Below are 25,369 nucleotides of genomic sequence, written 5' to 3' on the forward strand. Positions count from 1 at the left end.
GGTATTAAACAAGGGTGAGTACCATTCCAAAAGTGCAGTTAAAGTGTTGGGGAAGGGTGCAGAAGTGAGTGAAATATGACCTGCAACCAGGAAAAATTTATGGGATGGATTGGCCTTCAGGCTTAACAAGATTTACACACAGGCATGAGAAGAGCTACATACTGGAAGAGGAGAATTAGTCAAAATTTTGGGGGGTAAATACCTTTTCAGAATGGAGGGAGAAATTTTTCCAGAGGTCAAAGCTGTCTGGGAAGACAGAGATGGGACAGGTACTCTAACCCTTGTCCAGGTACTGTAACACTTGTCCAGGTACTCAACACAGAGGAGATTGTATCTGGAGGCCTTCTTATATTATCTCACTAAGACTCATGAGAACCAGCAGGTACGTGCTCTTATGAAACGCATTTAACAGAGGAAGAAGCTGAAACTACCCACCTACAACTCCAGAAGGTAAGTGGTAGAGCCCAAGTAGGATCCCAGGGGCCCTTTGATTCAGTTTCTGGGGCAGAAGTCTGCACACTATGGCATGTGGGTCAAATCTGACGTGTCACCACTTTATGTAAATACAGTTTTATTGGAGCACAGACATACTCATTCATTTGCACATTGTCTATTGCTCCTTCCATGCTACAACAGCAGAGTTGAGTAGTTACAACAGAGACCACATGGTTTGCAAAACCTGAAGTATTTACAATCTGGCCCTTTACAGAAAAAGTCTGCAGACTGCTACCCTAGAGCTCACTCTCTCGGCTTGCGTGGCCCAGCGAGCTTTGGGCTGGCAGCACCAGCTGGAGCCGTCAACCTAGCAGACATTCCCTGCCCTTGGACACTGCCAGCCCTTCCTTCTTTGATGGGGCAGAGCCGGTGGGGAGACAGAACTCAACGGTCTTCCCAGAACGTATTAAGTCCTGTAAGAAAGCACATCCCTTGAGAACTTGAATTCCTGTGGCATCTCTACTATTTATATTAAAAACACCACAAAAACTCATTTTTCATGCTATTTCAGCTGAAAACAGCCATGGCAGGACCACAATCCGGAGATCAAGACAGAGTGGGGAGAGCATGTTTGTGGAGTCAGGGCTTAGCGTGCCCCAGGTTGCCTGTCCCAGGTGCACTGGGCCCAGGCCAGGTTTCTTTCTGGGATAGTGGGCTTGAGGAAGAGGGTAAGTCGAGAGGGGAAAAGGTACCTCGCTGGAAACCTTGCCTCCTCTCATCTAGAAAAGCATGAAAACACAAGCTGGCGTTCACACATCCACCTTGTTCGACAACCTAACATGGGTCATTAATTGAAATAAAATGAAACCAAATGGAACCCAGATGTTCGCATATATTCACTTGCACACAATTCAAAGGCAAATCACCAAATGAAAATGTGTAAAGATATTCACAGTAGTTATTTGAAGGGTATGGGGCTACCTTGTTGTCTCTACCTCAACTCTTAGTTTTGTTTTGTTTTATGGCACTTAAGCAAAGAACAGGAGAAAAAAAAGGCATAGATGTACAACTCAGAATTATTTTGTGTTTCACCGCCATAAGAATGTCAACCCCACAACTCCACAACAGACTCTGTCTGTTGTTCATGGTTGTATCCCTGATGCCCAGAACACAGCCTGGAACACAGTAAGTATCCAATGAATCGTTGTTTATTTAATAAACACATATTTTATATATGCCAGGTGATTCACAAGCAACATACATTACTGTTACAGTAAAGAAAACACATTATTTAAAGGTATGTATCAATCAAGTAAAAAAAGAATGTCTTAGCTAATAAACATTCATTGACTACCTACTATGCGTTCACATTACTGTTTTTCTTTGCCTTCAGGAGACATTGCACAGTCAATATTCATAAGAAATATTCAATTAATGCCTTACAAACATTCCTGACCACACAAACTGTACAAACGCCACCACAATTACCACATACTTTGAGGATGATATATAAAAACAATAGAATAACTACTCATCTTTAAGAAATCAATTATTCCAATGAGCCTATCATACAATCCCCAAGAGTCTGGAGTGTATTTCCCGGGGAGATAATGAAACTGAATTGCAACCGTGGTGCAGAGGAGAACCCAAAGTTGTTTTGCATAAGTTGTCATGGGCCATTATGATGCTGGCAACTTCTATGAATAAACAAGTCAGCATTTGTGAAAGTTTCCAACACAATGCATGGCACCCAATATGCCCCATTTCGCTAACCTCCACTGAGCCCCAAGCTCTGAAGATCAAAGTCAAAGCACGAAATGAACATGAGAGAGCTGGAAAGCTAACTACAAAGCCTCTAAAAGTTACGTAAGTTAATATGGGCTTTGTCCTAAGCATGCAACGCTGAGGCAGACTTTTAACTCATTTTTGTTTTCCTTTTTACAAACTTGTCAATGAAACCTTTATTTGAAAAACCACTCCTTAATGTCGAGTAGGAAAAGACAACAGAGAATAGCCAAGATTGCAAAATAATGGCTGGCCTGGCTGCACCGCCCAAGACTGGCTCTCTGGTGGCCGGGCACAGGGGCTCACACCTGTAATCCCAGCATTTTGGGAGGCCGAGGCAGGCTGATCACCTGTGAAGTTCAAGACCAGCCTGGCCAACATAGAGAAACCGTGTCTCTACTAAAAGTACAAAAATTAGCCAGGTATGGTGGCAGGCACCTATAACCCCAGCTACTCACAAGGCTGAGGCAGAAGAATTGCTTGAACCCAGGAGGTGGAGGTTGCAGTGAGCGGAGATTGCACCACTGCACTCCAGCCTGGGCAATAAGAGAGACACTCCGTCTCAAAAACAAACAAACAAAAAAGACTGGCTCTCTGGTAAAACCAGAGTGGAGCTTGTATGTAATAATAAATCATGCTGCTATAAAGACACATGCACACTTATGTTTACTGCAGCATTATTCACAATAGCAAAGACTTGGAACCAACCCAAATGTCCAACAATGATAGACTGGATTAAGAAAATGTGGCACATATACACCATGGAATACTATGCAGCCATAAAAAATGATGAGTTCATGTCCTTTGTAGGGATATGGATGAAATTGGAAATCATCATTCTCACTAAACTATCGCAGGAACAAAAAACTAAACACCGCATATTCTCACTCATAGGTGGGAATTGAACAATGAGAACACATGGACACAGGAAGGGGAACATCACACTCTGGGGACTGTGGTGGGGAGGGGGGAGGGGGGAGGGATAGCATTGGGAGATATACCTAATGCTAGATGACGAGTTAGTGGGTGCAGCGCACCAGCATGGCACATGTATACATATGTAACTAACCTGCACAATGTGCACATGTACCCTAAAACTTAAAGTATAATTAAAAAAAAAAGAAAAAAAATTAATAAACCCCACAACGCTGAGTGTTAACCTGCTCCCTGTGACCCTTCATTGTTAAAGATGCTGGTGACTGCTACAAGGTTATCCACTTCACATCTGCCAGCTGGGAAGTTGTGCAAACAGCATGTAGGGGGAAGTGAAGGGCAGCTGGGAAAATGAAAAACACCTTCAGAAAGTGAAATAAACTTTCTTAAGAAGATACCACCCTCGGCTAGCCATATACCAAACCGTAAAAAGAAAGAAAAATATTAGGCCTACGCCACATGGAACAACAAGACAATCCTTTTATCTCAAGGAGGGAAAAAAAGCCACACCAAAATAGCAGCCAGATGTCCCCAGTGCCACTCTCTTTAAGAAAGATTACCAAATGACGGACAATCAGACATTATCTATTCATTCTGCAAATAAATATTAATGACCTGCTCTATGACAGGCCTAGGTGCTGGGAAAAAAAAGACCAAATAGTCTGTACACTTAACAAGTATGATTAGCTCCTTAACAACATGCTCAAATTCGCTAATGGCCTCCTATGAGCAAAGTTCATCGTGCTTTACAGATGTTATTGTCTACTCAATATATGTCTATTAAGCCCCAAGCATGCACACGGCACTGTGGCACTGTTGCAGGCACTAGGGTTACCAAAAACAGACAAAAGTCCCCTGTTATGCATCTCATTTTAAGCTCAATTTATCACCATGTAGCAGATATCATTATTCCCATTTTAGAGAGAGGAAAAGTGTGGTTAGCCCTAACCCACCCAGGTCAAACACTAGTGAAGGCCAGAGCCAGGACTTCGGCCCAGCCCACCTTTAGGTCCTTGACCTTTCCCTGATCCAAGGGTCAGAAGCAAACACAAATGTCTGCAAGGGCTAGGATGACAAAAATTACAATGGGCCAGGTTTATCCCATCATAGCCACTTATGTTTTGTTTTGTTTTCTTATTAAACACACTATTAACTCACAGTTCTATTTTCCACTTCAGTCCCCAAACAATAATAATGCTTCCTCTCATTTTTCTTGAAAACCAGCCCTTTCATGCCAACTTTTTGTTCCCTGAGACAGAGCCATAGGTAACAGGAAATACATCACTTTCTTATCTTTTCTTTCCTTTTTTTTAAATTTTTTTTGGAGAGAGGTCTCACTCTGTCACCCAAGCTGGAGTGCAGTGGTGCGATTTCAGCTCACTGCAACCTCCGTCTCCTGGGTTCAAGTGAAACTTCTGCATCAGCCTCCTGAGTAGCTGGGATTACAGGCATGCACCCCCATGCCTGGCTAGTTTTTATTTTTAGTAGAGATAGGGTTTCACCATGTTGGCCAGGCTGGTCTTGAACTCCTGGCCTCAAGTGACCTGCTCACCTCAGCCTCCCAAAGTGCTGGGACTACAGGTGTGAGCCACCATGCCCAGCCTTCACTTTCTTTTTAACACTGTTGTGAGAAATAATTAGAATGAGAATGGTGATAAATGGGAAACTGACTCTCATCCACCCAAACATTGAGGAGGCAATGGCAGTTGCTTCTTGGCCTCAGCTTACAGTTACCATGCAAAAAGTAGGCCAAACAATGCCTCTGAGTTTTCAAGTGAAGCCAGAAATTTAGAATGCTATGTCAGATCATCCAGTATTTAGATACTGACAATCAATTAAAACTTTTGAAAAACTATGTATGCCAGTATTTTACTAGCTCAACAATATGTATTTTGGTATTAAATCTGGCACCGATCTCCAATTTACAAGCTCCACATTATTCCTAGTATTCTTTTTAGCAAATATCATGCATATTGCACAGTACTTTTATTTATTTAGAATACCTATCGATGATCTTTCTGTATTTATAGATAGGCCATGAGACCAATTACATACAGAAGAAAAATGTGTTTATATCAAAGTACACTATATTCCAAGTATCAAATGTAAGATGGTGACAATAACTGAAGTGAAAATTGAAAGAGGGGAGAGGTTGCCTGATTCCTGAATAGCTGTCAAGGAAGAGAGGAGACTCTACCTTGGTTTATGGATGGGTCCAATTTGGACATACAGAAAAGTAGGTCAAGAAGAGATGAAGCATGAGAAAAACCTTAGAGATGAATGTGAGAATGTTTAGTTGCTCATTAATATTTAAGGAGGAGTAAATATAAGAATATTGGAAGATCGCTTGAGGCCAGGAGTTTCAGACCAGCTGGGACAATACAGCATTTCTACAAAAGATAGTTTTAAAATTACCTGAGTGTCATGGCATGCACCTGTAGTCCCAGTTACTCAGGAGGATTGCTTGAGCCCAGGAGTTGGAGGCTGCAGTAGGCTACGATTGCACCCCTGCACAATAGCCTGGGCAACAGAGCAAGACTATCTGTTTAAAAACAAATAAACAAACAAACGAACCTGAAAAAAATAACATTGATAGAGTAAAAAATATGACAAGGAAGTTGTAGAAGGTGAGGACAGAAGGTTATGCTGTGGAAAATAATAGTGTATAAAATGGGGAAGGTATCTGGTCTACTTCATGACATCAGGTTAGAGTTCAGACTCAACTCTTGAGGGAGAAGTTGTGCTATACATCTTTTGATTTCTCCTGCATCTAACACAGTGCTTAACATGTAGAAAGCTTCCTATAAAATATTAAAGATGGAATGAGGTCACATGCACAATGGCATTTTGACGAACACAAAGCATGCACGACATCATGTGATTATTAATATTGATGAGGAAAGAGTATTCAAAGGAAATTTCCATAGGATTCCTGAGAGATGAATAATAAATTGAGGGTCTCTGGCAATCGTTAACATTGTTGTCAAAGTTCAACAGGCATTTCCTTCTCAAAAACAATAAAGGGAAACCCATTCTACTGGTTCCTGCTACAACTGGGGATATTATGCCAAAAGGGCAAGAGGAATAGAGGTTCCTATGTGGCCCTTTTTGAATTTCAGAATTGAGACACACTGTACCCTTCCCCCCACCCAGTCTCCCCCAATTTAAAAAAAAATTAGCAATAGCCTTTAATATAAGCAAGCAGGAAGTTTTACATTCACCAAATGCTACAGTTCACCTTCCATTGCATGATAGCTCAAGCTATGGAATCAGACAGACCTGGGTTCAGGTCCCAGCTCAGCAATTTATTAGCTCTACCACTTTAGACAAGTTACTGAGCTTCTTTGAGCCTTTGTAAGAAGATGAGGCAGCAAAAGCAGCACCTATCTCATACAACTTATGAGGATGATGGAAGTGATGAATAGGAAACCTAATTACCCACATGTAAATACAAGCTTGGAGACAAAATGATCTCATTTCAAGGAGACATCAAAAGCCAACGAGACAATTTCTGTTGAGTTGAAAATCCCACAAAGATTTCATCCACGTTGTAAATTGGTACTTGATATTAATCTATTTTTTGACTCCTCCTAAGTGCAGTGTTGCCTTCACACGTAGCTGCGTCTCTCAGCAGGGTGATCCATATCCACAGATTGCCCACAGCTGTCCCAACCACATGAAAGACCCAGACACTCCCCCATGACCCACTGGCACAAGGTAGCCATTCATCAAATGCTAGAAGCTCAGCACCAGACACAATGAAAGGTTAGCGCTCGGTTTTTATTGCTTTGGTATTAGCTTTCCCTGTCTGCAGCCATTTGATTGGTACAAAGCTTTACACTGTTTACAAATGTTTTAGAGTCCTGGCCTTTTCTTCTTATTGACTTTTACATACTGACATCATTAATCTTTAATTTTCATTGGAAACTTCATCCAGCAATCAAAATGAAATGCTGCCTTCTGCCATGTGCCTCAAAAGTCCTGATGAATTGCACACCACTAAAGAGTCTAGGTAGAGTACAGTGTGTTGGGAGGAGAATTGCCATTATTCATTCTACGCAAAAGTTGAAACCGTTATTTTTGTGACATCGCATATGCACTTGATACCAGCCGCGTATTTTCTAGCATACAGTGAGCATTTCATACAGAGCAGTGGTTTTTATTGGCTATAGTTATCTCCATAACTGATATCCTTGAGAAAAACAATTGATATTTATCAAAGACAGGAAGTAACTTCTGAAGTAAATAACATTCTTTGTCAGTGATAACTGTTACAGAAATAGCAGAGCAATGAAAGAAGTAGCAGTGTCACTATATAATCCAAGCTTGAGAGTGCTGAACAAGGGTGTAATGCAATTTCCCATTTTGCTTACTGATGTCACATATAAATGGGGAAGACAAAGTGGCATGCTTTTGAGAAAAAGGAATTGTTTTCAGATTTCTTTCAAATAATTTCCAAGATCAGCATTGTCAAGTGCAACAATCTGTAATGATGGAAAAGTTGCATAACAGCAAAAAGCTGGCATGCATCTGTGTCATTAAAAACTCAGTATGATTTAACAAATTTTAGCTAAGATTTAAAAATACCGTGTTATATGATGTGGATATGCCAGACATTACTTAGTTACTCCCCTACTTTTTCTTATTATAGTTATTTTTCATTTTTTCTATTGTAAATATTTTCATAATGTCAATCAAAGAGTGCTTTTGAGATCCAATGATATATACTGAAACTTTGAGAAGCTAGTTATGCCATTAGGAATACCAGTCTCTTAGAGGTTTGCTTACCATTTAAGATGAATCTGACAGAAACGGTCAATCAACACTGCATTAATCCATTAATGAATATAATTATATGGATGTAAGTGAGACAGGATTTTCAATACACAAAACGTGTGCTGTTAAGAAACAGATAAAAAAGGAAGCCTATAAAGATTTTACCCCAAGTTGCAATAGTTCCTTGCTATTAAATTTTTGGATTGGTTTATAAAACTTTATGTTCAATACTTCCTGTTTAATTCATGAAGCATATTCTGGCCAATATGGGTGAAACCACAGAGAAAGAAAAGCAAACAAGTATACTTAGTATAATTCATGGTAACTTCTCTTATGAAAGAGATTATGAATCATTTTATCTCTACAAATTTGATGCATTTCCAAGCATTCTGGTGTGGCACAAGAATATTAAAGATTCAATTCCTCAATTCCCAAGCATTTCCTGTTTCCCAAGCATTCTGATGTGGTACAAGAATATTAAAGACTCAATTCCTGATTTTGATAAAGTTACAGTGTGGCTGGGAGGCAAGACATGCACAAAGATACTAAACATAAGTTTACATAAGTTATGTCAAAGTAAATGCTTTGAAAGAAAAGGTAAAATCTCCATGACTGGGATGTCAGGATAATGCCATAAGGGAGTGGATGAAAATTTGTCTTTGAGGAATGGAGTAAGCCTCATAAAATCATCATAAAGGAGAATGGAAAATAAAGACTCCTGGTGTGTCTGCGAAATAATTAGAGGACTAATCTGTGTAGAGGAAATACATTTATTGGAGGCAGGTGAGGTAAGGTAAAAGAAGGCAAAGACACTGGCTGCAGTCTGAATCTTCAGGGCTTTATTCTACACCCAATAGAGATGTCATTTAACAACGTAATGACTTACAAAGATTCTTGCTTTCAGATATTGGTCCGAGCATGATGTGATCAGGGGAAAGAACGTTGGGGACAGGAAGATCACTTTAGGGAGCCATCTTGCACATTTGGAATAAGAGGAGAATACAGGAGAATAAAATATGAACTCAATGACATCAGCAGAAATACAAATTCTTTCAGAGGGATACTGAAGAAGCATGATTAACAGACTTTTGAGGTTATATGGATATTGTCAAAGAGGCAATGCATCATAAAAAACCACCCTAAAATTGTAAACTCAGTTGTTGGAAGAACTTCTTATATGACCACTGAGAAAAAGAGAAGTTAAAGAAAAGTATTAATTTAGGAATGGCAGAGAGCAGATGATATATGAGTCTGGTTTGAGACATGCTGAGTTGAATCTATTGATATATTACTAGATGGAGGGACTTAGAGGATGGTTAAAAATATTTGGCTGAAGCTCAGGAAAGAGATTGGACACTGGGAGTCCCCTGTTGGACAGCTGAAGCTATAACATTAGATGAGCTCACCAAGGGAGAGGTGTTATGCAAAGAAGATTGCAAACCTGGGACCAAGACTTAAGGAATGTCCACACATAAAGACAGGAGACAAAGAAGTTGGTGTTAAAGAGAAAGAAACAACCAGAAAGACAGGATGGGAATTGATGTCTTGGAAAAGTATGGGATCCCGAGATAGTTACCTCTGAGGACTACTCAGAGTTCTGAAACATATTTTAGCCACAGGACCTTTTTTTTCAAGTGAAAAATCTGTGAGAAAACTGAGAATAGCAGAACTGCTCCAGTACGAGATGGGTTGGAGACTTGAAGAACTGATGTTTCAGTAGGGCATGGTGGCTCACAGCTGTAATCGCAGCACTCTGGGAGGCTGACACAGGAGGATCATTTGAGTACAGGAGTTCAAGACCAGCCTGGGTGACATGGCAAAACCCCATCTCTACAAAAAAATACAAAAATTAGCTGGGTATGGTAGCACATGCCTGTTGTCCTAGCTACTCAGGAGGCTGAGGTAAAAGGACTGATTTAGCCCTGGGAGGTTGAAGCTGCAGTGAGCCATGATCAGGCTGACAGAGCAAGACCCTGTCTCAAAAGCAGATAAAAATCAAACTGTCATCTCAGCCCTCCCATCTCCAACCTCACCCCCACCCCAAGCATTCACCACTACTAAGGGAGTGCGGGTTGACAAAGACTCCATAAAACAGAGCTTGAAAATCGTTGACTTTTGATTCTTTTTATTTTAAAGATCAGGAAACTGGAACACCACGAGGAAAAGTGAAGAGATTATCAGTGACAGAATCATGAGTTTCATCCCCTGATTTCTGGTCTGTTAGTCTTTAATTAGCAACAATGCTTCTTACAGTGCCCAGAAACCTGAGAGAGAAGAGAGGTTCAGGGAGGAAGGATGGTGGCCTATGTACAGAGTACACAGGGGGATGAGGGAGTCCTAGAGGTGCTCCCAGCCCAACACAGACAGACAGCTGCTCGATCCTCCATCCCTATTCCAGGAATACACCTATCAATCACTTTCTGCAGGTCGCAGGAGATAATTTATTTTCTATATACCACTTTATACTTTTTTTTTTGAGATGAATCTCATTCTGTTGCCCAGGTTGGAGTGCAGTGGCTTGATCTCATCTCACTGCAACCTCTGCCTCCCAGGTTGAAGCGATTCTCCTGCCTCAGCCTCCTGAGTACCTGGGATTACAGGCACCTGTTACCACACCCAACACATTTTTGTATTTCTAGTAGAGATGGGGTTTCACCATGCTGACCAGGCTGGTCACAAACTCCTGGCCTCAAATGATAGGCCCACCTCGGCCTCCCAAAGTGCTGGGATTACAGGTGTAAGCCACTCCACCCAGCCCACTTTATACTTTTCAAAGTATTGTCACATCCAACATCTTTTTTTATCATCACAATAATCATGGGAAGGGGACAAGTTGGGCAGGTAATACTACAGTATTCACAATGTACACAACGCCTCAGAGACATTAACTAACTTGACCAACTCACTCCAGCACCAGGATTAGAACTCCAGTGGCTCCCCACGAATAAAACAAGGCAGCTATTTGGGTTAAAGAATCAGCACAAATAGCAGAAGGTTTTGTGTCTCACCTAAATCAATAACTAAGGATTTCTGTTTCCAGGTAACATGAAGAAACACACTCGATTCTGCCTCTCCCATTGAATAGAGCAATAAAACATGGACACAACACACGAAACAGCTATTTGAGGACTCTGAGAAGGAAATGGCAGCACACAGATTGGGGGAGAAGACCAGAATTTGAAATGCTGCTGAACCACAGGTGGGTTTTTCAATCTTCTTTCCTCTAGTATATCTTGGCCTGAACTTAAACACCAGACCTGGTAGTGGGCAACAGTGCAGAGACAGATGAGAAAACTGTAGGATAAGCCATGAGGACCGGAGAAGGGAACTCCTACCTCCAAAAGAAACTATACAAATCCCCATTTGGTTTTCTCTTTTTTCTATTTTTTAGCTGACACATAAAAAGCTGTACATTTCAGTGTAAACATCTTAATGAGTTTGGGGAAAGTAAACACCCATGAAACCATCACCACCATCAAGGCCATCAACATATTTATGACCTCCTCAAATTTTCTACTCTCCCTTTGTTATTATTAAGATTGTTTTTTCATAAAAATCAATTTTGCGAGGGTGGCAGAAGAGCTCCAATAACAGGCACTCACAGAAGCCAAAACTCTATGGGAGAGAAATTTCTGTTTTCTGGACTTGTGATCCAAAGAGATTGAGGGAAAACCTCCATTTTTCTCTCTGTATCCCCACCACTGGCAACCAACCCACCAGAGTGGGATAATCAATTTCTAGTTTTGTAATCAGAAGGCCAAAAAGAGGAACTTCCAGGAAACAGAAAATATTAAAGGCATGAAATAAAGTAGAACTCAAGAAAACAAACCCATAAATGTGTTTATGAACATTTGGGCTCATTCTCTTACAGTGCATGTACAGATCTGATCCTACTCAGCCTACTACATAGACACATTGCTCAATGAACAAACTACCTTCCAGGATCCAGACTGGCCACTAGATGGAGCACATGCAGGGCAGATCCAAATAGCACTGAAAAGTGTTTGAAAACTGGACAAATGTTGGAATCATAACCCATAGAATGTCAGGTAGAACTTGGGGCCTGGCCTCAGACAGCCCAACTGACTGCTAAAAGAAAAATATCAACATCCTTCACAGGATTTTAGAAAGACCCAGAGTCTATTATCACTACATTTAAAATGCTCAGGATACAATCTAAAATTACTCCAACAAATGAAAAATCAGGAAAGGCTAAACTCAAATGGTAAGAGATAATCAATGGACATCAACACAGATATAATACAAATGTTGAAATTATCTGAGAAAGCCTTTAAAATATAGTATAAAAATACAGTTGCTTGAGCAAGCAACTCTAAATGCTTTTGAAACCAAAGGAAAGAGAGAAAGTCTCAGCAAAGACATAGAGGATATACAGAAGAATCAAGTCAGTATCTTAGAACTGAAAAGCACAACTGCGATTTAAAAAAAAAAAAAAAACCCTCACTGAATGGGCTTAATAGAATGAAGATAACAGAAGAAAGAGTCAGTGAACTTGAAGATAGAGCAAAAAAACTTACCCAATCTAAAAAGAAAGAAAAAGATTGAAAAACCTTAATAGAGCCTCATGGATCTACGTGATAATAAATGTTTTAACATTCATGTGACTGAAATCCCGGAAATAGAAAGAATACAGTACTGAAAAAATATTTGAAGATTACAAGTTGAAAACTTCCCAAATTTGGTGAAAGACATAAACCTACAGATTCAAGAAGCTGAGTAATTCCCAAACAGGACAAACCAAAATAAATCCACACCAAGACACATCTTACTCAGTTAAAAACTAAGGAAAAAGAATAAAGTCATTATCCATAGAGACACAGCAATTGAAATTACTGCAGATTTCTCACTAGAAACTGATAGTTACAGGAGGCAGCTCAATGCCTAGGCAGAAAGGGGCAGATCCCTGTTGAAACCCCACCTCCAAGGCAAAGACAATTTAAAGCCTGAAAGCCAAGCTACAGGTTAAATCCTCAGACCAGATTGAGAACTTGTCTTCCCATTTGGCATACTTTCCTCTGGTTGATCCCCACCCTTTACCTATTTTATGTTTTCCTACCCTTTCCTAATTGGTTTTCTACACTGTTGTGGGGAAGGGGGGTGGTTGTTCCCCACCCCTGCAGTCAGGTGATTCCTCCCTCTCTGTGTTTCTGTGTCAGAGGCTTATTATTATTATTATTACCTTTGAGTGGTGTCTTCATTTTAATCTTTTGCATACAAACCAGTCAGCATGCACTCCCCATTCTGAGTCCATAAAAAGCCCTTGACCCAGCACTTTGGCAGGCCAAGGTGGGTGGATCACTTGAGGTCAGGAATTCAAGACCAGGTTGGCCAACATGGCAAAACCCCATCTCTACTAAAAATACAAAAATATTAGTCGGGCGTGATGGTACACACCTGTAGTCCCAGCTGCTCCAGAGGCTGAGGCAGGAGAATTGCTTAAACCTGGGAGGCAGAGGTTGCTGTGAGCCAAGATGGCACCACTGTACTCCAGCCTGGATGACAGAGCAAGACTCTGTCGAAAAATAATAATAATAATAATAATAAGCCTCTGACCCAGAAACACAGAGAGGGAGGAATCACCTGACTGCAGGGGTGGGGAACAACCACCCCCCTCCCCCACAAACTCCTCTCTCTCATGAGAGCCGTTTCATTGCTCAATAAAATCTTACATTCTCATCACCTTTTAATCATCAACATGATCTCATTCTTCTTGGACTCTGGACAAGAGCTTGGGACACACTGAGCTCAGGTACTCTGAAAGGCTGTAGCACTGGCCCTTTGGCCTCGCTGGTGGAGGGCAGCACCTCATATAATAGGGCAAGGGGCTGACCGAGCTGCTAACACACTGCTGTCCATCAGGCTGTGGACAGTGGAACTAAAAGAGCTAATGAGCACACTAACGCTGCTGCTTTGGGGTCACCGGCACCTCTGCCTGGGCACCGCCATGTTCCCCTGGAGGTAACACATCTGGTCTGGCCGTGGGCTGACAAGGAATTTGCTCCTGTGTTGGCACTCAGAGTGGCTGGATGAATCCTGTACTCATGAGCTCATGTGCTCCCTCCCGCAAGGGGCTGAGCGTGATGGGTCGAGTTGATGGGATGTCCCTGCTGTGAGCCCAACAAAGGGGCCGAGAAAAATCCTGTTTCAAAACTATGGGCCCAGAGGGTAGTTCCACACTATTCTTAAAGTGTTGAAATGAAAGAACTGTCAACACAAACTCTACATCCAGAAAAAATATCCTTCAGAAATAAAGTTGAAATAAGGACATGCTCAGATGAAGAAAAACTAAGAAAAATCGTTTACAACAGATCTGCCCTCACCAAATTGCTAAAGCAAGCTCCTCAAGAGGAAGGAAAATGATACCAGATAGAAATTTTAAACATCAGTAATAAAGAGCAAATGAAAGAGTAAATAGACCATTCTTCGCTTGAGAAAAAAGATGGAAAGCAAAAATTAAACGCCGTTTACTGGGGTTTTCAATATACATAGATGTACTGGATGAAAAATTATAACCTAAAGGGAAGTAAAGAGATGCTTATAGGAGTGTTGATATTCCACTGGAAATGGTAAAATGTTGAATTTCAGTAGACAGTTAAAAAGCTAAATATGTAATTATAAACCTCAGGGCAACTACTTAAAAACCAGACAAAAATATATGGTTAAAACACAGTAGATTTTTAAAAAATGCTTAAATAACCCAAAAGTAAACAGCAGAGAAGGAAATAGAGGATGGAAACAAGACGGGCATGGCCCCTACTTCCAAGACAATTTAAAAAGCTGATCAATATTTACATTTTAGGATAAAACTCCTGAAGGAAAATGTGAAGCAGAGCAAGCACTGTTGTAACTGCCTGGCAGAGTCTTCCTATCTGCTGCACAAATAAAGACCACAGCATTGCAGTAAAGAGTTTAATTGACGCAAGGCCAACCATGCCACATGGGAGATGGAGTTATTACTCAAATCAGTTTCATCTAAGGCTCATAGTTTAGGGGTTTTACAAAGCAGTTTGTACGAAGGGGTGGGGGTGTTCAGGTAATGGGTGCTTGCTGATGATCAGGTGGGGTAAAAATAAAATCACAGGGGGTTGAAGGTGTCTCCCTCAGGGAGTTGCTTCTGAGTGGGGCCACAAGAGGAGTGAGGGAAGGGTAGTTGGGTCCACTTAGAGCCATGTGTATCAGACATGTAAAAAACACCTGAAAAGATATCTTAAAAGGCCAATCATGTGTTTTACAATAGTGACATTATCTGTAGGACCTCCAGAATAATGGGTGGCAATTGTTTATGTCTACACCTTAGCAGAATTCAGGTTCCTGTCCTCCCTCTAGCCTGGTGGCATTTCATTAGCTTTACAAAGGTGGTTGTATTTTGGGGGAAGCCTATTATTTAACTATAACCTAAATGTCTTCCAAAGTTAGCTTCATCTAAGCCCGGGAATAATTAAGACAGCTTGAAAGATAAAGGCAAGAGGGGTGTGAGTTAGATCAGATCTCTTTAACCATCATAATTTTCTCACTGATATAATTTTTGCAAAGGCAGTTTCACTGTGACATAGACTAACACTGCTGACCCAGAGTGATCAGGAATGCCTCGAGGAGGAGATGAGCTTTCAGTTGAGACAAAAAGCAAGTCCGGGGAAGGATATCTCAAGAAGATGGAAGATCTTGAGCAAAATCCCTACAACTGGAAGACTTGGAAGAACTGAAAGATCATTGCAGCTGGAGTAATGAGCAAGGAGCCTGCTAGGAAGGCAAAAGAGGAGGAAAAAGACTGCATAAGCCCTTGCAGACCATAGTTACAAGTCTGGAATTTGTTCTAAGTGCAGCGAGAAGCTGCTGAAGTTTTGCATTTGAAAAGAGTTACCCAGAAGAACCCTACCTACCTCCACCCAAAGTGGGAGATTCCTAGGCAAAGCATGTAAGTTGCTCCCTCAGGGTTTGGTTGAGAATTACACAGCAGAACAAACAAGGAGGTCCCAGGCAAGAGCCAGCTTTCTCATTTCTTTTACAACTGAATGGTTGGCTTCCCCGGGCAGAAATGTGTATAAATCTGGATTACATCTAACAGTCAGATTCCTTATCTAAAAGACGACAGCCAAAGTTTGATCTTTGGCCTAAGGGGAGAATTGAAAGGTGTTTATGTCTTAGAAATAATCAGAGTCAGACATCTCAAAATTAAAATTCTTTGTCAGCCTGTCAATATTTATGAATGTGTAAAATTTCCAACAGCCCCATTCCACAATTTCCATGCATTGAAGGTTGAGAGATGTTTGACCTTGAAGATAGCATCTCTTAGCCTGCACATTTTTCATTTTACAAAGTTTATTTAAAACACTGACCCATCTTTCTCCTTGAAATCAGAGTGAGATTTTCTTACAATAGAGCTTGCAGGATTAAAAAAGTAAGCTACAGCTTCCCCACACCACCCCAAACAACACGAATTAGTAAATCACGAATACTGTATGCTACAGCGAAGCTAGTTTGGAACAAAGGTAAGATTTGATTTCAGAACAAAAGGTTTTTATTCATAACTTTGACATTAACTTATTATGTGAACTTGGTCAAGTATTTTATTTACCTTCAGAGGCTTCTATTTTATTACCTGCAAAATAAAGAGATATTTAAAATAATTTTGTGAAATGCTAACACCACAAACAAGATTGACTGGAGGCTTACCATAAGCCAGGTTCTTTTGTAGAAGTCCTCTATGTGCTATTTGCTTTGATCCTCACAACCCCCATATGATGTAGCATGGCAGACATGCCAGCTTTCCTGTTCTCTCTGAGATGTATGGTAAAATGTGGCCCAAAATCCCTTTCCATGAAGGGCTTGTTAGCTCAGTTACTGCTAGTACAGTCAGCAGAAGGCATCTGGCTGTCAGTCTCTTCAGGGGTCACCTCCACATCCAAAAGCAGCCTCACCCAAGGTCATGCCCCTTCCCAGGAGGTCTGTACCTAATGACTGATCAATGTAAGAACATAAAGGCCCGGCCTTCTTAGCTCCAGAGCAGCTTTAGGGGCCTGTTGAGGCTGCCATGGTCCCTGCATCATAGTTTTTCTCCTTCTGCCATCCCCTGCATCACTACTGATCCAATAAATATCACTTCCAGCTGAAAATTAAAAAGTCATTGTCTGTAAGTACATACATATGTACATGTATGTATGCATGTTTGTGCATATATACATACGTAAGGGTCAGGTTCCCTAGAAGCAGAACCTAAGACAAGGATTTAGAAGCATGTGATTAACTGAGGGAGCACTCTTTGAAACAAAGATTAGGGAGGGGCAAAGTGTTGAACACGGATACAGCATCTGGTGAAGTCTAGCCTTGGCCTAGCTCATGAGAGCAAACCACCATTGCAAAATGTAACTGAGGCAGTGAAAGAGATCTGACCCAACCAACTCCATCTTTATTCTAACTTCCAAGCTGTCCTTGTTCATTCCTGGGTGTAGGCTGAACTAACTTTGGGAGGAACTTAGTTTACAGCTTGTTTTTTGAGATGGAGTCTTACTCTGTTGTCCAGGCTGGAGTGCTGTGGCACAATCTTGGTTTTTTCTGCACAAAGGAGCACATTCAAGGAGACCAAATGTCCAGTTCTCATGAAGGTCCCAATTTGTGTCACTGACATCCTTTTTCATTGGGATTACCAGAGAAACACTGGCTCCTATCAAGGTCTGTACACTCTGTGAAAGCAGAAATTTTGTTCCATCCACAGAGATTTTCCTCGAGCCTAAGCAAAATAGTCTAGAAGTGATGGAATAAATATATGTTGATGAATGTGGTGGATTGAATGGTGTCCCCCACCCCCAAAGATACATTCATTTCCTGACCCCTGGAACTAGTGAATATATGACCTTATGAGAAAAAGCTCTTTTCAGGTATCATTAAGGATCTCTCAATAAGATTGGCCTGGATTTAGGGTGGTGTCTAAATTCAATCACAGGCATACTTACAAGAAAAAGGCAGGGAAAGACTTATGACACAAAAGAAGAAAGGTGACTTGAAGACAGAGACAGAGATTGGAGTGGTGAGTCTACAAGCCAAGGAACATGGAGAAGAGCTTGCAGTCACTAGAAGCCAGGAGAGAGGCATGGGACAGATTCTCCCTCGGGGTTTGCAGAGGAGCAAACCCTGGCAACACCTCGATTTTGGGCCTCTGGCCTCCAGAACTGTTAGTTTTAAGCCATCGAATTTGTGGTAGTTTTTTTGGCTGCCCTAAGAAATCAATACAGAGAACGAATGAATTAGCAAATAAATCTGAATGTCTGGGAATGAGTAAGAAGAACCCAAGGTGAGAAAGGAAATGTAGGGAGGAGTTTTTGAAAAGGAGTTTTGGGATCTGTCTGCACAACTCAACTCAAATAGAATCTCTGCTCCCGGGTTGGGCCCTGAGCCTGGGACTAATAAGGAGATGACTGCAGTTCTATGACAAAGGCAAGCATTGGGCTGCCTTCAAGTATCCGGGCCGTAAGGAGCCCAAGATAAGGTTTTGGTGAGTATGTGAGAGAGAGACAGATGGGTATAAAATGGAAAAGCTGACTTGGGTTTCTGTACCTCAGGTCTAGAAGACACTCAGGTTGGGCTGTCTCATGGAATATGATGGGGGAATCCATATCCAGGCAGAGAACTCTAAGGAACTCCAATCTAGACGTGGGAATCTCTTGAATCTTCAGAAGGAACTCCTGAATGGAATGTAATTTTGGCTAAATTTGAGTAACAATATCCACATGGAGGGGAAAATACTACAGGATAAGGAAAGGGGAGGAAAAGGAAAGACATGAATACCTGCATCTCAGTTTGTTAAAAAATGAGAACAACACAAGAGCCCTGGAGAGCATCGGGGACCTGCATCACTGGCCTTTGCTCCGTACTCTGCACCACTTCTTTTCCCATGACCTCATCAGCTAAGGTTATGGGGTAAAAAATGGGCTGGGAAGGACAAGAATCAGTGAGCTAACACTCATGTACAGCCTCAAACACTCGCTTAAAAGATAAATGCAGACTCATGGGCATACAGACACACCCTACCACGGTGGGGCTGAAGGAACAAGTTTATGGAGACACGTTCACAAGCATTGTAGTTTTGATGTGGAATTCTCGGTACTTTCTGAGGTTCATAGCGTTTCTGATAAGAACCTCTGCTGCTCTGCAGAGTGTCTCTTGTTATCGCTTTCCAGTCCTGAAAAAGGTCTTGGAATTCTCTGACTCCAGTTACCTTTCCCAAAAGGAACACTAAAAGGGATAAAGTAATAAAAAATGATTACGTGTTTCTACATCTTCAGTGATAAGGTGGCCGAAATGTGATAAGACGACCATAGATTTTCTCTCTGAAAATGACATTTCTAGATGTAGTGCCTTTCCTACCTGCCCTGTTTGAAATAGCAAGCTAATCACACTTCACCCAGATTTAATTTTCTCTCTGTGTTCATTAACTACCTAATATTATGTCTATTTGTTTATGGTCTGTCTCCCGACAAAATATAAACTCTACAAAAGCAAGGACTTTATCTATCTTGTTCATATCTCTTAAATAGTACCTGGTACATAGTAGGTATTCATTAAATATCTTTGTTTAATGAAGAAGTTAACATTAATTTAGTTCCAGTTAACTAGATGACACTGATGTCATCCCTTGGTATCCTAGGGGGATTGGTTCCAGGATGCCCTCCCAAGCTACCAAAATCAGCAGATGCTCAAGTCCCTAATATAAAATGGCACAGTGTTATCATATAACCTACACTCATTTTCCTTTATTTATTTATTTAGAGACAGTCTCACTCTATCACCCAGGCTGGAGTGCAGTGGCCTGATCTCAGCTCACTGCAACCTCTGCCTCCTGGGCTCAAGCAATTCTCCTGCCTCAGCATCCTAAGTAGCAGGGATTACAGGCGCCCACCAACACACCTGGCTAATTTTTGTATTTTCAGTAAAGACACTGTTTTGCCATATTGGCCAGGCTGGTCTCAAACTCCTGGCCTCAAATGATCCATCTGCCTTGGCCTCCCAGGGGGCTGGGATTACAGGAATGAGCCACTGCATCCAGCTCGCCAATAGTCTTTAAATCATCTCTAGATTACTTATAATACCTAATACAATGTAAATGGTATGTAAATAGTCGTTACACTGTATTATTTTATTTGTATTATTTTTTATTGTTGTATTGTTATTTTTTTATTGGGTTTGTCCCCAAGTATGTTTGATCAATGTTGGCTGAATCCACGGATGCAGAACCCACAGGTACAGAGGGCCAACTTTATTTGCTTTGTGAAATTGTACTATGTAAAGGTGAGAAGTTACCCTCCGCAAGATTGCAATGTACATAAATAATGATAGTGCTCAGGGAAACTACAAGGCCATGTCGAGTTATAAACAAAGGACTATTGAGAGAGCACAGAAAAAAAATCATGAAGGCTTTATGAATTTGAGCTCTACCCATTAATAGAGACGAGACTCAGACAAAAAAACTCCAGCACACAGTGGGCTTGCAGTGGCATGGGCCCTGTTTGAAACGCCCATCATCTGAGAAGCAGACTTCCTGACACCATGACCTTGGATTAGTAAGTTGTATTTTGTGGAACTTGGCTTCTTCATCTGTAAATTAAACAACCTCTGCCTAGATGATCACGAAATCTCCTTTCCATGACAACACTGGGTGGGGAGAACTGTAAAAAATGGAGCAGGGTTTGGGTATCAATTCCTGAGGCATGAACAACAAGAGGACATTAAATCAATAAGAGTTATATGACCCATAACCAAGCCGTCTGCTCTCAAGGTCTAGCTACCAGGATGTTCTTCATAGAGTTAATTACAATAAAGAGAAAATGGAAAAGCAAACTGGAAACTGTTTAGAGTTTATTTTGAACTAACTCCAGACTTAAAGAAAAATTACAAAAACTTGAGTTTCCTATCTCTCTCGCCCAGCTTATCCTAATATTTTAATAGTCTCTTTCTCTTTGGTGCTCTGAAATTTAACTGGGTTGTGTCTAGTCGTGGGTTTTTCTTTCACCTGCTTTGTACCTGGTATCTTAACTCGGCACTGAAAACTGTCCTCTATTATCTGATTATTTTCTCATTCCCACTGTCTCTTTTCTCTTGGAAGGACTCCTAGGAGTTGGAGATTGGGCCCAAGTACGTATATTAATACTCTGTCTTTCAAATGCTCTCCCATGTTTTCTCTACATCTTTGGCTTTCCATACTGAGAGACGTAATGTATCTCTTCTAAATGTTAAAGAACATTTCTTTCATTATGGAAATAATAGTTTTAATTTAGAGCAGGAGTTCTCAATCTTGGCAATATTGACATTTTAGGACACATAATTCTTTGTTTTGGGGGCTGTCCTGTGCATTGTAGGATGTTGAGCAGCATCCCTGGCGTCTGCCCACTATGCCATTTGCACCCCCAACCCCACTGGTCACAGCCAAAAGTGTCTTCTAGACATTGTTAAAAGTCCACTGGGGAACACAACTGCCTCCTGTTTAGAACCATTAATTAAAAGAACTCTATTTTTGAGTTCTTCTCTTTCATTTCAGCTTGTCCTTTTAAAAAATGGCCAGAATCACTAATACAATTAGGCTTTGCTAAAATCCTCTTTCGTTCCTTGATTAATTTCTGTCTTCCAGAGTCAATGTTCTGTTTGTTCATCTTGGTCCTCCTTCAGAATTGATTTCCCTCACATGTTTGGTGGTCTGGACTGTCTGTATATATTCATAAATACAGGTTTTAACAATTAACATAGGTCACTGAGGTAAGCTTCTGTTTCCTTTGAGTGGGCTCCATGCCCCCAACAAACTTCTTCCTTGAATAAGGGGATAGACCAGGAATTGAGTTTCTAGCTGGGGCCTATGAACAAGCTGGCTTCACTTTAGGGTGGACCAGTCCAGAGCAAGTGATCAGACTGACTGCTCCCCTCCCCAAATGTCTGATTATAGTGTGCTTCACCATGGGCTCCTGGCACCCCATACCATATCACACCCACACACAAAAAAGTCCTAGAGAGGTCTCCCAATACTCACCCTGATTCCTGCATCTCCTCCAACCCTCACCCTTTGTAATCTTCTGAACCAAAGGCAGATATATTCTGAGACTCTGGGAAAGAGTAATTCTCAAATTTAATCTTGTCATTGCTGCCTTGCCCTCAGGGTGTTCCCGGCCTCTTCCTCCAAATGTCTTTCAATAGATGATTGATTAAACAAAACATTTTACATTTACGCCAGGGAATACTACACAGCAATAAAAAAGAGCAAATATTGATGTGCTTAACAACTTGGATGGATTTCAAGGGAAATGTGTTGACTGAAAAAAGCTAATGGCAAAAGTTTACACACTGGATGATCCCATTGACATAACGTTCTTGAAATGACAAAATCATAGGTGGAGAACAGATAAGTGGTTGCCAGGAGTTAGGGATGGGGGGTGACATAGGGTGTGTGTGACTGTAATGGGTAGCACAAGGGAGATCTTCATGGTGACGAAATATTAATAGTCCTGTGTCTCGATTGTGGTGGTGGTTATACAAATACACACGTACATGTAATAAAACCAAATGTCTACACACACATACCCAAGTGCACATAAATCAGGTAAAACTGATGGCTGAAGTTCTGTGATGGTACCAAAGTCAATTTCTTGCCTTTGATATTGTAGTAGAGTGATACAAGATGTGACCGTTGAAGAATGCTGGGTGAAAGGTGACTCCCTTCATGGAACCCGTATGGAATCCGTGTATATATTTTGGGTAATTTCCTATGACTCAGTAATTATTTCAAAATAAAAATGTTTAAAAAGTGAAGTCACTGTGACTCCATCTTCATTTTCACCTCCAGATATTCATGACCTCCACTGGCCCACTGGAAGTTCCCTCTCTCATTCTTAGACAAGTAAGCCTTCATTTCTTCTATAGCATTTCAATGGGATTTTTGGAGGTAGAGGAAGCAAATTCTTACATTCACGTGTGTACACTCAGCAGTCAACGCATACTTTTTTTTTTTTTTTTTTTTTGAGATGGAGTCTCACTCTGTCATTCAGGCTGGAGTACAGTGGTGTGATCTTGGCTCACTGCAACCTCTGCCTCCCGGGTTCAAGCAATTCTCCTGCCTCAGCCTCCCAAGTAGCTGGGATTACAGGTGCCCACTATCACACCTAGCTAATTTTTGTATTTTTAGTAGAGATGGAATTTCACCATGTTGGCTGGGCTTGTCTCAAACTCCTGACCTCAAGTGATCCGCCTGCCTTGGCCTCCCAAGGTGCGGGATTACAGGCATGAACCACCACACCCGGCCCATACATTTCTTTCGAATTAAGAGAAGCATGAGGTCTTAAATCACAGTTTCAATTAAAAGCCCAATTTATAAAGAACAAGATTTCTTTAAAAGTAATCTACATTTAGTGATATGTTATTCAAATATTACCTATTCCCTTATGAATTCTAAATACTTTCCTTGAAATAAAGTAGGAAGCATTAAACATGTATAGGCTTCTTGTATGTCAGTCTTACCTCAAAAAAGCAGTTAAAAAATATTAAATACCACCATTGAGTGAACATACACACACAAACAAAGAGGGTATTATATCAGAAGTCTACATAGTAGGATCATGCTGACTAATCATACTGCAAAATTTTCCCATATTACTAAGCATGTCAGCACAAGTCAGATCTGTGCCCTTGACTTTTGCTGATAATCTTCTGAAGAAGCATTCACGTTGCAATAGTTGCTGCATATGCTATGGACGTCTTTTAAAGGAATTTTCCCATAGATTACTCAATATCTCCTCTGTGATATCACTTCATAAATTTCCTTTAGAGCAGTGGTTCTCAAATCATGGTCCATAGACCAGCAGCATCAGTATCACCAGGGAATGTGCCAGAAATACAAATTCCCAGGCTACAATGATTCAGACACTCTACGGATAGGACCTAGATATCTGTTTTAATAGGTCCTCTAGGAGACTACCAGGCAAACTGGAGTTTGAAAACTACAACTTTAAGACATAGTCGTGGGTTCTCTATTTTGGAAGTGGCTACAATAGAGAAACTTTTTTTTTAATGACTTAAAATACAAGAAAAGAACGTGGTGGCTCACACCTGTAATCCCAGCACTTTGGAAGGCTGAAGAGGGTGGACATTTGAGCTCAGAGACCAGCCTGGGAGTTCGAGACCAGCCGGGGAACCATGACAAAACCATGTCTCTAGAAAAAAAATACAAAAATTAGCCAGGCATGGTGGTATGCATCTGTAGTCCCAGTTACTCAGCAGGCTGAGGTGGGAGGCTTGAGCCCAAGAAGTGGAGGCTGCAGTGAGCCAAGATCTTGTCACTGTACTCCAGCCTGGGTGACAGAGCGAGACTCTGTCTCAATTAAAAATAAGAAGAAAAAATATGTAGTGATGGGGGAAAATCCCTGAAAAAAGTATTTTTATTCTAATTTTCTGCTACTGGGAGCTTTGTGAATTTTAAATTCTTTTTTGGGTCAGGGGAGGTAGGATGTTCAGAGCCAAATTGGAAGCTCAGTCACAGTAAATATATTAACCCAGAGAGTTAGCATATGGATTTCCTCCTCCTTTCCTTGCCCCCATTTCTTATTTTTATTTTATTGGATTTTGTTCCTTTGGGAAAAGTATAAAGTTATAAATATAGTCAATAAATTTTGAAACTGCTTAACAGTGGCAATGTGCTTTTGTATGCTGCCACATGTTCTGAGTATGAAATACAGATCATGATGACCATGCAGATGTTACCAGATATTAAATTGTTTCAAAAATAGGTTACAGAGCATGAAAATCCAAATACTGCCTAGAGAAAATATTTTCACATGTAATTCCCAGGGATATTCTTACGAAATAGAATTGTTATTGCCTTTTTGTTTAAATGTAAGAGGAAGGATTTGGGCTTAGATTTATTATATTAGTATATTAACCACCACTATTGTTCTTTTGGCTTCTTGCCTTTGGGTGATGTTTTCTTGTGGAGAATTATTTTCTGTTTCCATCATCTTGAAACAATGTGTATTTCAATTGTCTTTTTCTTTTCCCTGAGCCAACAGACCAATAAAATTCCCATTTGAAAAGATTCTTCTAAAATATTATACATAACTAACAAAACACTAGGACTGCTGTTAAGTTTCACTATTCCCATGAATGTGTCAGATCTGGGGGTTTTTTTTCTGTGATACATTCTCATGTACCATTTAAAACAATATGGTCAAAAAATACTCTCTTAAAAATTAAATGAATAACCACAACCATCATCAATAATCAATAAATGTTTCTTGAGCAACGTTTCAGTTGTTTTCTTTTTTAAGTCTGAACTTTGGAGGACAGAAACAGTGTGTATCACATCCACTGAAGACTGACTAGCATAGACTGATTATGTTTCCATTGGAACCTACTGTTGCAGACTCCTTCCAATCTGCCTGACTCATTCCTG

General features: G+C 40.7%; 1 long non-coding RNA gene across 1 annotated transcript; it reads left to right on the forward strand.

The window, feature by feature from the left end:
* Positions 1 to 2,227: 2,227 nt before the first annotated feature.
* On the forward strand, positions 2,228 to 22,734 carry LOC129137499 (uncharacterized). The gene is made up of 3 exons (XR_008540098.1): positions 2,228 to 2,301; positions 10,970 to 11,128; positions 22,593 to 22,734. It is a non-coding gene; the product is annotated as an uncharacterized LOC129137499 (long non-coding RNA).
* The last annotated feature ends 2,635 nt before the right edge of the window (positions 22,735 to 25,369 follow it).

The sequence above is a fragment of the Pan troglodytes genome, chromosome 18 (genome assembly GCF_028858775.2).
Source record: "Pan troglodytes isolate AG18354 chromosome 18, NHGRI_mPanTro3-v2.0_pri, whole genome shotgun sequence".
NCBI classification, from domain to species: domain Eukaryota; kingdom Metazoa; phylum Chordata; class Mammalia; order Primates; family Hominidae; genus Pan; species Pan troglodytes.